We start from the raw sequence: 10,387 nt of genomic DNA, 5'->3' as shown, positions 1-10,387 counted from the left end.
TAAATGATGATATTTAGTCAACTAAAAATAGACACAAAGTTAAACATTTCAGATGACTTAAATATGACTAAATCAGAATAGAATTGTATTCTAAAAGGCTATGACTAAAACTAAATCAAAATGTGTTTTGTTTCATGTATCTTAAAAGTTTACTTGAAAAGTATAGTAAAAGTAAATGTGAAAAGTATGTTGCATTAACGCTACTGATAGTTAGCTGATCAGGTGTGAATGTGGGAGAGCAGACACAGAGAAAACTGGTGTTGGGATCATGTTCCCAGTCTTTGCTCTCATCTCCCAGGAGAGAAGTCCATGGTCACCACCGAATGCAGAGAGTGTCTATAGGGCGTAGGGTTGGTAAACGCATATTCGATATTCAAATATTATTTGAATATTGGGAAAATGTATCAAGTTTTAAAAACAAACAAAATATATGTTTTATTGGATCCAAGCACTTGATACATTGTTTTTTTGTTACCAGCCCTAATAGGGCGGGACTCTTTTTCGACCACTCACAAAACGCGTTTAAACACATTCGTAAAGTCTCAACGTTCCTTGGGCGTTACTGCCGCCAAATTCCAGTAGTTAGACACTTTAGACACTCAGGCCCGGGTCTTGCCCAGCATGGGATCATGTAGCTTTTCAGTGTTAATGCTAGAGCTTGATGCTGCATGTGTAGCAGTTCCGCTACTGAATGCTGTTTATTTGCAGCTCACCTCTGTTTACCTGTTGCTGCTAAACAAAACTGTCATGGGTTTTCTTTTGCGGATTTTTACATTTTATTTACCGGTAGTCAGACACACCGGCAGATACCGTAAATCCTCCAATAGTGACCTCTTCAATTCGCCTCTCTATTTATGACCGGGGGCTTGTTGAAACAAGCAATTAAAAGTCTCTCTTCTAATACAAGCTGTGTGTGTGTGTGTGTGTGTGTGTGTGTGTGTGTGTGTGTGTGTGTGTGTGTGTGTGTGTGTGTGTGTGTGTGTGTGTGTGTGTGTGTGTGTGTGTGTGTGTGTGTGTGTGTGTGTGTGTGTGTGTGTGTGATTATAAAAATAAAAACCTGGTACTCGCTACAGTTGATACAAATAAAAGCCTGAGTCACTATTAGAGGATTTACGGTAAATTGGTCTGGAAATGAACTATTTTCATGAATATATACAGTATATAAGAGAGGACAAGTGTGCCATTTGCCTTTTCTGGGACATACATGTGTTCCTTCAGTGGAGATGTATTTTAATGCTAGGAAACCTCTTATCGTGGCTAATGCTATCAGGCTAATACTATGAGACACACTTAGGATACAAGACTCATGTCCATGCCAGGTGTAGAGGACCATAGACTGTTACAACACACCACTTTAGATGGACATAATCATCGCTGTTCAGGCAGAAACCTTGTACTGTATGTCCAAGACTGTCACGCTGCGGTGCGTTGTGAGTTTGTAGATCTGCTATTTTCGTTACTGCACTCTTTTGCGTTAAATTTGCAAAAAGCACATTAAAAGACGAAACATGGGGATACAAGGTTTCTGCCCTAGAGCGACGATATACAGTACTGTTTATCTGTAAAGATCAAGGTGTTCTTTTGTTTTCTTTTCTTTTTTGTTAACACTGTTGTTCATTCACTGGCTTTTAACCCTTTAAGACCGGGAACTTATCTGTGACATCCAGGGCAGGAATTTCACGGCGGCCACGGCGGCCATGGCCGTCGCTGCCCCTCTCATTGGCCGTGTGCCCCTAGAATAATGACATGCCTTCACGGCCACAGTGGCCGTGGTGCCCCAGCTGCGCCCAGCAACTGATTTCACAGTTTTTCCTCTGCGCGATTTTCTCGTCAATACGTTTTTTTTTGTCACCAGTCCCTTTGGTTGAGCTGCGCAGCTACAACATGCACAGTGTTAGGTAGGTTTGATTTTAAGCCTCCTATGAACCTTCGGAATCCCGCAACACAGTGTAATAGACACAAAAGCATTACCAGGCCAAACAGGAGTTAATCTAACGCAGCCTGAACTAATCAATGGTAGGTTTGATTTCTAGCCTGAGAGAGAGAGAGAGAGAGAGAGAGAGAGAGAGGATTCTGTAGTCCTGCAGACCGATGTGCCCCGATGTTTTTTTCAACAGCAAAATATAGATGAATACATCTAATAAAATACAGCAAAATCCCCAAATTATGAGTCTTAATATAAAGCAAGCAACAGAATAACTGCAAACAAATTAAAAGTGTAGGCTATCAATATCATACAAAAGAGTGACCTCACCACTCTGATGGACAAGAAATAAATCCTTTTGCAAACCACATCCATTATATCTGTTCGTTTGTCAACAATGTTCTAATTGGGAAGTTTATTTCAGCAGAATGTGACAGTTTTAGACTTTTTGGTGCGCAACACAGCCCTCGTTTAAGTGATTGCTTTCACCTGCTGCTGCAGTGTGCGGAGCTTGTGCGCAACAGGGCATATCTCCGCCAAGCCAGGGTGACCTACCCAGGGCCATGAAATTCATATGCAGGCATAGTAGCCAATTAGAATGAAATCTGCAAAAACGGACTAATATACTGATACAGAACCATATATTGGCTATACATTATGGCTTTCAGGTGGAAATCTTGTATGTTCCTTTTTTATTATTATTTAAAAACAATTTAAAATCATGAAAATAGCCAATCTACAAGCTGTAATTATTAATAATTAAGAAATACTATATTTTAAAGAGAGAGAAAATCAACTAGTCATTAATAGTGCAAGTTCAATCACATTTCATTTGAATGAAAATAACTTGTGGGGAAAATACATAAAATCTCTCAGAGGTCTTCAACAGGAGGTCCGCGACCCCTAGGGGGTCCGCGAAGTTACTGCAGGGGGTCCGCGAAATTGTTGTTTGATTAAAAAAAAAATGTTTTTAAAAACTTTAAAAACTTTTTTTCTTTTTTTTTCAAAAATGAAAATTTGTCTTTAAACATAACATGACATATTTAAATAGCTTAGTAATGAATGCACAATAACATGGTATGTTTATACATATTTTGTAAAGAAAGATCAGTGGTGTCAGTTCAGCAAAAGCTAAGGTATGGCAAGGTTAGGGTTGCCAACTCCCAGAGATTAAAATAAGGGACATCTATCCTTTTTTTAGGGCTTCAACCCCCCCAAAACCCCTGAAATGCATAGAAACTATATGCATTATACCTATAACACAATGCAAACACAATGGTCTGGTCTTACACCTGCATTAGGCTACTATTCATGATTTTTTTTTCTGGAGCCAAGGTATGGCACTAGACATGCCTTGCCATACCCAATTGACGCCCCTGAGAAAGGTCCTTTTGCACACCTACTGGGTCAACCTGTGCGTAGGAGCAGGCAATTTTTTCATGTTTATTTATATAAAACACAATTTTATACATGAATATATGATATATATAGTAGCCTACCCCCTACCCTACGAGGTAGGGGGTCCCTGCTCCATCACCCCATCAGTTTGGGGGTCCCTGGCCTTAAAAGGTTGAAGACCCCTAATTATTCTGTGAATCTAATGTGATTAATGTGAACCCTACTTCAGTCAGTGAAGTCCAGGGCTGAATGTGACATATTGAGACCTATATAACTAAATATTGGTCATTTGCCAACACATTATTTTGTGAAATAAATGGGTTATATTTCACAGATAGTTATACAATTCTTATAATATATTAAAATACAATCATCCTTAACCTTCAAGTTAAATGCATTATTTCCGGGGACTTAAACACTTTTTTTTTTGATGGCCTTCCTGCCCTGGCATTTGGCCTTTGTGCCCTCCAAAAAATTACAACACCAAAGGCCAAGTGGCCTTGCCCCTAAAATGACGAAATTCCAGGCCTGGTGACATCTTAGATTTTTTTGGCTATTCAAAAATAGATCTACAATCTTGTAGATCTGCTATTTTTGGAAAACCTTGAACATTTGTGCAAATCTTTGCATATAATTATATTCAACAAATGTCTTCTAAATCCTGTGTTGCTATAGCAGTGGTGCTCCAACTTTTCCATGTCAAGGACCCCCATCTCAAAATATGTTGTTCCTGGGATCCCCAGAAGCACAGATCAAAGTTGAAAATCTTTGCTCTAAAACATATATATATATATTTTCAAAGATTTGCACACATTTTCAAGATTTTTTGAATATATGTTTTGTGAATTAAACACATTTTGAGATGGGGGTCCACGGCCAAATACATATCATTTTGGGGGTCCTTGACATGGAAAAGTTGGAGCACCACTGATATAGCAACATAAGTTTTTTCAAAAAACTGGATTGAGAACACATTTTGTAGAATATATATTCCAAGATTTGCACAACTTTTTATGATTTAAGAAAAATAGCAGATCTACAAGCTCATAGCGCAGCACTCGGTGCCGCGCTATGAGCTTGTATATCTGCTATTTTTGAATAGCCAAAGAAATCTAAAATGACAGAGATGCTTTCCCCGGTCTTAATGGGTTAAACAGCCGTTTGACCTGAAGCCATAAGAGATGAACTGAATCCTTTCTAATGATCTGAGTGTTCTTTGACTTACATATCAGCTATCTCAGTGCAATGTTATATGAGAGTGTTCCAGTCTTTATGTACGTATGTCAACGTGTTTAACATGAACCTGACGTGTCTTTTATGTCTAGGCCTATACCACAACTAGACTAGGGTCTGGGGACCCCCTAGGGGTCCTCTAGGACGCTCCAGGGGACCCCCAGCAAAATGGCGGAACAGTTTAACCACTTTAAGCACTATTTCAAACAAATAGTGGAGATAGCCGACAAGCTTGCCTTGTGTTATTGTCTACAAGCTTGTGTTATTGTATAACCAAAGGATATTTGGTCATACAATATTGTTTAATAGAATGTTGATATTTAAAATGCACAAACATGAGTTGTTAACGTTGTTTACAAATGTTCCTGACTTAACTGGACTGTTTGAGCTGGGAGTGATTCTAGAGAGATTATGTTCACCAGTAGGCCTAATTAATGTCTCATAAATACAGTATGATGCATCATGTATTGTACGCAGTATATTAATGTTGCATATATACAGTGATTCATAATGTGTTGTATACAGTGCCATTCTAATAAAACTATGACACACACGTGGAACCTGGGTTTTGACTGTATATTTTGGACAGAAACACGTTTGGGACGTGCAGATTTAATGTCACCATTCTAAATCACCAGAGGTGTTTAACTTTTTCAAGCTTTTAGGTCAAAGTGACGAGTCCAACTTGAGTCCGAAAAATAATAATAATACATTTTATTTATAACCCACTTGACATTTGAAACAAATCTCAAAGTGCTACAATCAGGGTAAAACATTTGTATAAAACATTACAAAACTAAAACAAATATAAAAAAAAAACATAAAATCACGTGAAGGCGTAAGGCCTAGGAGAAAAGAGTATTTAAAATAATCACACCCTGTGTGAAGGTAGCGGCGCCTTTTATACATTTTGTCATCGATATGTGTTTATAATGTGTTTATAGCCATGTGTCACGTGAAGCTTGACCAATCACTTTGTTGACGGGTCTGACCAATCAGAGCGTTGACGGGTCTGACCAATCAGAGTGTTGACGGGTCTGACCAATCAGAGCGTTGACGGGTCTGACCAATCAGAGCGTTGATGGGTCTGACCAATCAGAGCGTTGACGCGTCTGACCAATCAGAGCGTCAGGTATAGAGCAGGACCCGCTCTATACCTAAAGGTATAGAGCGGCTAGCTCCGCTAAAAACGCTTTATTAAAAAGTCAGGTCTTTAGTCCTGTTTTAAAAGCATCAACATATTGTGGTGCTCTCAGGTGGTCAGGGAGGGCCTTCCAGAGCAGAAGGCCCGGTCGCCTCATGGTGCAGAGCTTGGTCTTTGTGGGGCTGGTGGAGAAGGTTGTTTTTTCCAGAGTGGAGGTTTGTGGTTTGAGGAGTTTGTTAAGGAACTCTGTCTGTCTAAAACTCTCTGTCTCCATAATGGAATAATTCAAGTTGCAGCTGGTTAAGGTGGGGCTGATTTTAATGGCATTGTGTACTGCTGGGTAGATTAAACAATAACAATATATCATCATTTATCACTTAATGCATCTTTTGTAATAATAATCAAAATCTGCAAGTAACTAAAACTGTCAAATCATTGTAATAGAGTAAAACAAATGTACCATTTTGACTGGAGTAGAAATTATGGACAATAAAAGTACCTAAAAATGTACTTAAGAACATTACTTGAGTAAATGTACTTATATCTACTTTACACCACTGATAATGACCTATAATTTCATATTATGAAACACTGAATCAACAACAGATCGTACCATCCCTTAGTTGAATGGTTTTGATTGAAGGAGTTCATAACCACACATATCCAGTAGGGGGCTCTCTCTCCCCAGCAATGACAGTGGAGCAGGTTTGTCACTTTCTGAAAAAAAGAAGGTATAACAAAAAGAGACAACGACTTATCTACATATTTACACATAGCATATCCATCCAAGCATCATGTACATGAGGTTTATAAATAAGGTGCATGAGCATAGCAGCTGGTATCTGTTCATAGACATTAGTGCAAGAAGAGTATCAGTGTATTGTATTATGAGATCAAGGTGCAGAGTATCGGCAAGTGTCAAGTTCAACCATATAGTCCTCAAAGGTTGCTTTACATGTCTGTCTGTCTGTTTGTCTGTCTGTCTGTCTGTCTGTCCGGAGCTAATCTCCAAACCACTGGACTAATCAACACCAAATGTCTTATACACACTGTAGTGTGTATAAGACACATGTGTCACATAGTGCCTACTGGCTATAGTAGAATGCTACACATGTTCTATACTTTGTTTAGTTTTAAGTCTAGACAATGACATCATCAGCTAGCCTCTTTCAGAGCCACATCGTCTATAAGAGGAAGTGAATGACAGTTTGACACACAGAGACTTTTTCCATCACGTTAAAATGTATAATTTGACGGATTTATGAACAAAGGTCTAAAATGTATCATTATTAGACATGACCTGAATGACCCAACAAACTACCATCACATGACAACATGACTCCTCTACACTTCCATCCAACCATTGTACAATATTACTGTAGGTCTGTACTCTTTTACTGCATTCTAATAGTGATCATAGCAAATATTACAATGCAATTATGTACCAGATACAAAGCTTGTACTTTAGATTTCTCTTTTGTCTTCTACACAACAGTGGCCAGCCAGAGAGATGATCAAACCACAGGAAGCACATCCAACCACATGTACGTCCTCTCAGGCTGTGTTCACATGAACTGCCTTTTATGATCAGCCCGTAGCACTTGCACTAGCCTTGACAACCTTGCAGGATTATGCAAAGGCTAAAATGTAACTTAGATAGCATGTTATGTAGACAGATGCCTGGTCATTGTTGACCTGGCATCCTATAGTTTGTATAGTTTCAATGTAGGCTGATGATAGGTTCTTGGTTTACTTATGTATTAGTTTATTATTTACTATTTCTATGCATTTGATGTATTATTGATGTATTATGACGTATTATCTTGTGTCCTTCCTTACTGTAAGTCGCTCCGCATTAAGATCATCTGCTAAATGCCTAAACTGTAAACTGTATGAAGAAACAAACACTGTTTAGAGCGCTTTTTCAGCTGAAAATAAAACAAAAACAAAAAAGAAGAAGAAGAGGGGGCTGAGGGCGAAGGGCGATTGCGCAACTGACTGAAACAGACCTCAATATACTCTACGGCAGCGGTTCTCAAAGGGTGGTCCGGGGACCCCCAGGGGTCCTTGAGTGTGTTCCAGGAGTGGCCCGTTTTGAACAAAATGCCGCAAATCATGAACGCAGCATACAATTGCGGGGAAACTTTGCACGCACATTCACACTATGTTGAGGAACAAATGCCACCTTTTTAACATTTCCCCATAGCTTTTTTAATAATACTCCTACAAATGTGTGTGCGTGCGTGCGTGCGTGTGCGTGCGTGCGTGCGTGCCTGCGTGCGTGCGTGCGTGCGTGCGTGCGTGCGTGTGTGTGTGTGTGTGTGTGTGTGTGTGTGTGTGTGTGTGTGTGTGTGTGTGTGTGTGTGTGTGTGTGTGTGCATGTGAGTGTGTTCAGCTATTCTCAGAAACAGAGAGGGCGGTGCAGTTACGTTGAAGCACCACATTGTAGCCTCTGCTCCTCTGCAACACTGCAGCATGTCAGTGGTATCCACACCACCCTGATACTATAGTCCATTTATACCTGAGGCCTTCTAAATCCTGACCTACGTTTTCTGAACAACCTCAAATGTAAAATGTAAAAATAATAATAATGTTTCTATATACTGTATATAGAAAAAAAAGTGTGTTCCCGACTTGAAATGTATATAATAACGTATCGGTGTTCCAGGTCTAAATGGGCTAGACATGACCTTGAAAGACCCAGCAAACTAACATCACATGACAACATGACTCCCCTATAGCCCTACACCTCCATCCAACCATTGTGCAATATTACTGTAGGGTTAGGGTTAGCCCTAACCCTAACCCTAGCAAATATTACAATGCAATCATTTATCAGATATAAAGCTTGTTCTATTTGTCTTCTACACAACAGTGGTAACAACACAGGACACCAAGGCCAGTCAGAGGAGAGATGATCAAACCACAGGAAGCACATCCAACCACACGTATGTCCTCTCAGGCTGTGTTCACATGAACCGCCTTTTATGAAGAAAATAACTATTTTTCTATAGAAAATGAAAGACAAAAAGAAGAAGAGGGGGTGGAGGGTTAGGGGCGATTGCACAACTGAACTGACTGAAACAGAAGTAAATATACTACATGGCAGTGTTTCTCAAAGTGGGGTTCGGGGACCCCCAGGGGTCCTTGAATGGGTTCCAAGGGGTCCCCAGCAAAATTATTTAACATAGAATAGAAAGTTTAACCAATTTAACCCTATATGCATCGCCTATTTGAAAATCTACAAGTTCGCAACGCGTCGCATTATGATGCATTGTGAGCTTGTACATATAGATTAACTTAAAAGACATTTTTAACATTTGTTTTTACTTTTTGCAATATTCTTGGAACTTTAACTACACAAATCTTATGGGGGTCCTTGCCACTAAATCACTTTTTTTTTTTTTAAATCTTCAAAGTGTACCCGGGTAAATCCTGCTCAGATAAAATACTCTTTGAATGGTTTGCGTATTATTATTAATATTAATATAATACAGAGGAGCTTTGTTCACAACATGCACAGGTACTTGCTTTGTTAACAAACTGCACACCTAGTTACTTAGCTAACTATTGATGTAACTATAGATTGTACAGGGAAGCCATGCTGTTACTAGACTTTGTCTTATTAGAATAGAGAAGGAAACTAGAAAAAGTGCTCCTCGGAGCACAGGTCTCCGCCAGGTCAGGTAGGCTATTGTGGCCTCCTGGTGGCGCTATAATAGGCCAACGTGAAAAGGTTGCCATTTCTTCTTAGGCCTTGCACGACGATCGGACACTGACTGCATTCATGATTTGAGGCATTTTGTTAAAAACATGTTTCGCTAAATTAGACCTGTTGGTGGCGCTATAACAGGCCAATGTTAAAAGGGTGGCATTTGTTCCTCAACATAGTGTGAATGTGCGTGCAAAGTTTGAGCGCAATTGGACGATGCGTTCATGATTTGCGGAATTTTGTTCAAAACAAGCCAATAATGCAAACTTTAGACGTTAATCTTAGCCAATCAGTATGGCATATGAAAAATCAAACACATCCGTCGTGATCACATGACTATAGAGATCATGTGTACCGATTTGCGTGAAATTTGGATAACATTGGAAGGAGTAGTATAAAATAATGTGTTTTACATAAGTTGGCCTGCTGGTGGCGCTATAAAAGGAAGATGTGAAAAATGCAGGGCAAAGGTTTTTCCTTGACCTCTAGGGAGTGTGCATACAAAGTTTTACACAGATCGGTGCAATTATAGGTAAAAACACGAACCGGCCTGTTATAGCGCCACCATGAGGCTGATTTGAACATTTTCAAATGGTAGTTCTTCCTCGGCCTAATGGGAATGTGTGTGCAAAATTTCACGGATATTGCATGCTGTGTTCATGATTTAAGGCATTTTGTTCAAAACGGAGCACTCCTGCAAACTTTGGAAGACATTTTTAGCCAATCAGGATGGAATATGAGAAATCTGAAAGACCCGTTTCGTTGAATGACTACAGAGATACTGTATACCGATTTGCGTGATTTTTGGACAAAATCTGTAGGAGTGCTGTCAAAAAATATGTTTTGCACAAATCGGCCTCCTGGTGGCGCTATGAAAGGCCCATGAGAAAAATTTGGGGCAAAGGTTCTGAATTGGCATCCAGGGAGTGTGTGTGCACAGTTTCGCTACGATCAAGACAACGGTGCCGGAGATTAG

The 10,387-nt window shown here is 39.6% G+C and overlaps 1 long non-coding RNA gene across 1 annotated transcript in view; it reads right to left on the bottom strand.

Moving 5' to 3' along the window:
• Nucleotides 1–104: 104 nt before the first annotated feature.
• Nucleotides 105–10,387, bottom strand: part of LOC311041466 — a 31,249-nt gene continuing 20,966 nt past the window's right edge. Inside the window, exon 2 of the long non-coding RNA XR_014600412.1 lies at nucleotides 105–4,943. This is a non-coding gene — a long non-coding RNA (uncharacterized lncRNA). The remainder of the gene's footprint in view (nucleotides 4,944–10,387) is intronic.

This window comes from Gymnoscopelus microlampas (assembly GCF_963454915.1).
Source record: "Gymnoscopelus microlampas genome assembly, chromosome: 3".
NCBI lineage: Eukaryota > Metazoa > Chordata > Actinopteri > Myctophiformes > Myctophidae > Gymnoscopelus > Gymnoscopelus microlampas.
The sequence above is the reverse complement of the archived record's forward strand: the minus strand, read 5'-3'. Positions and strand labels throughout refer to the sequence as shown.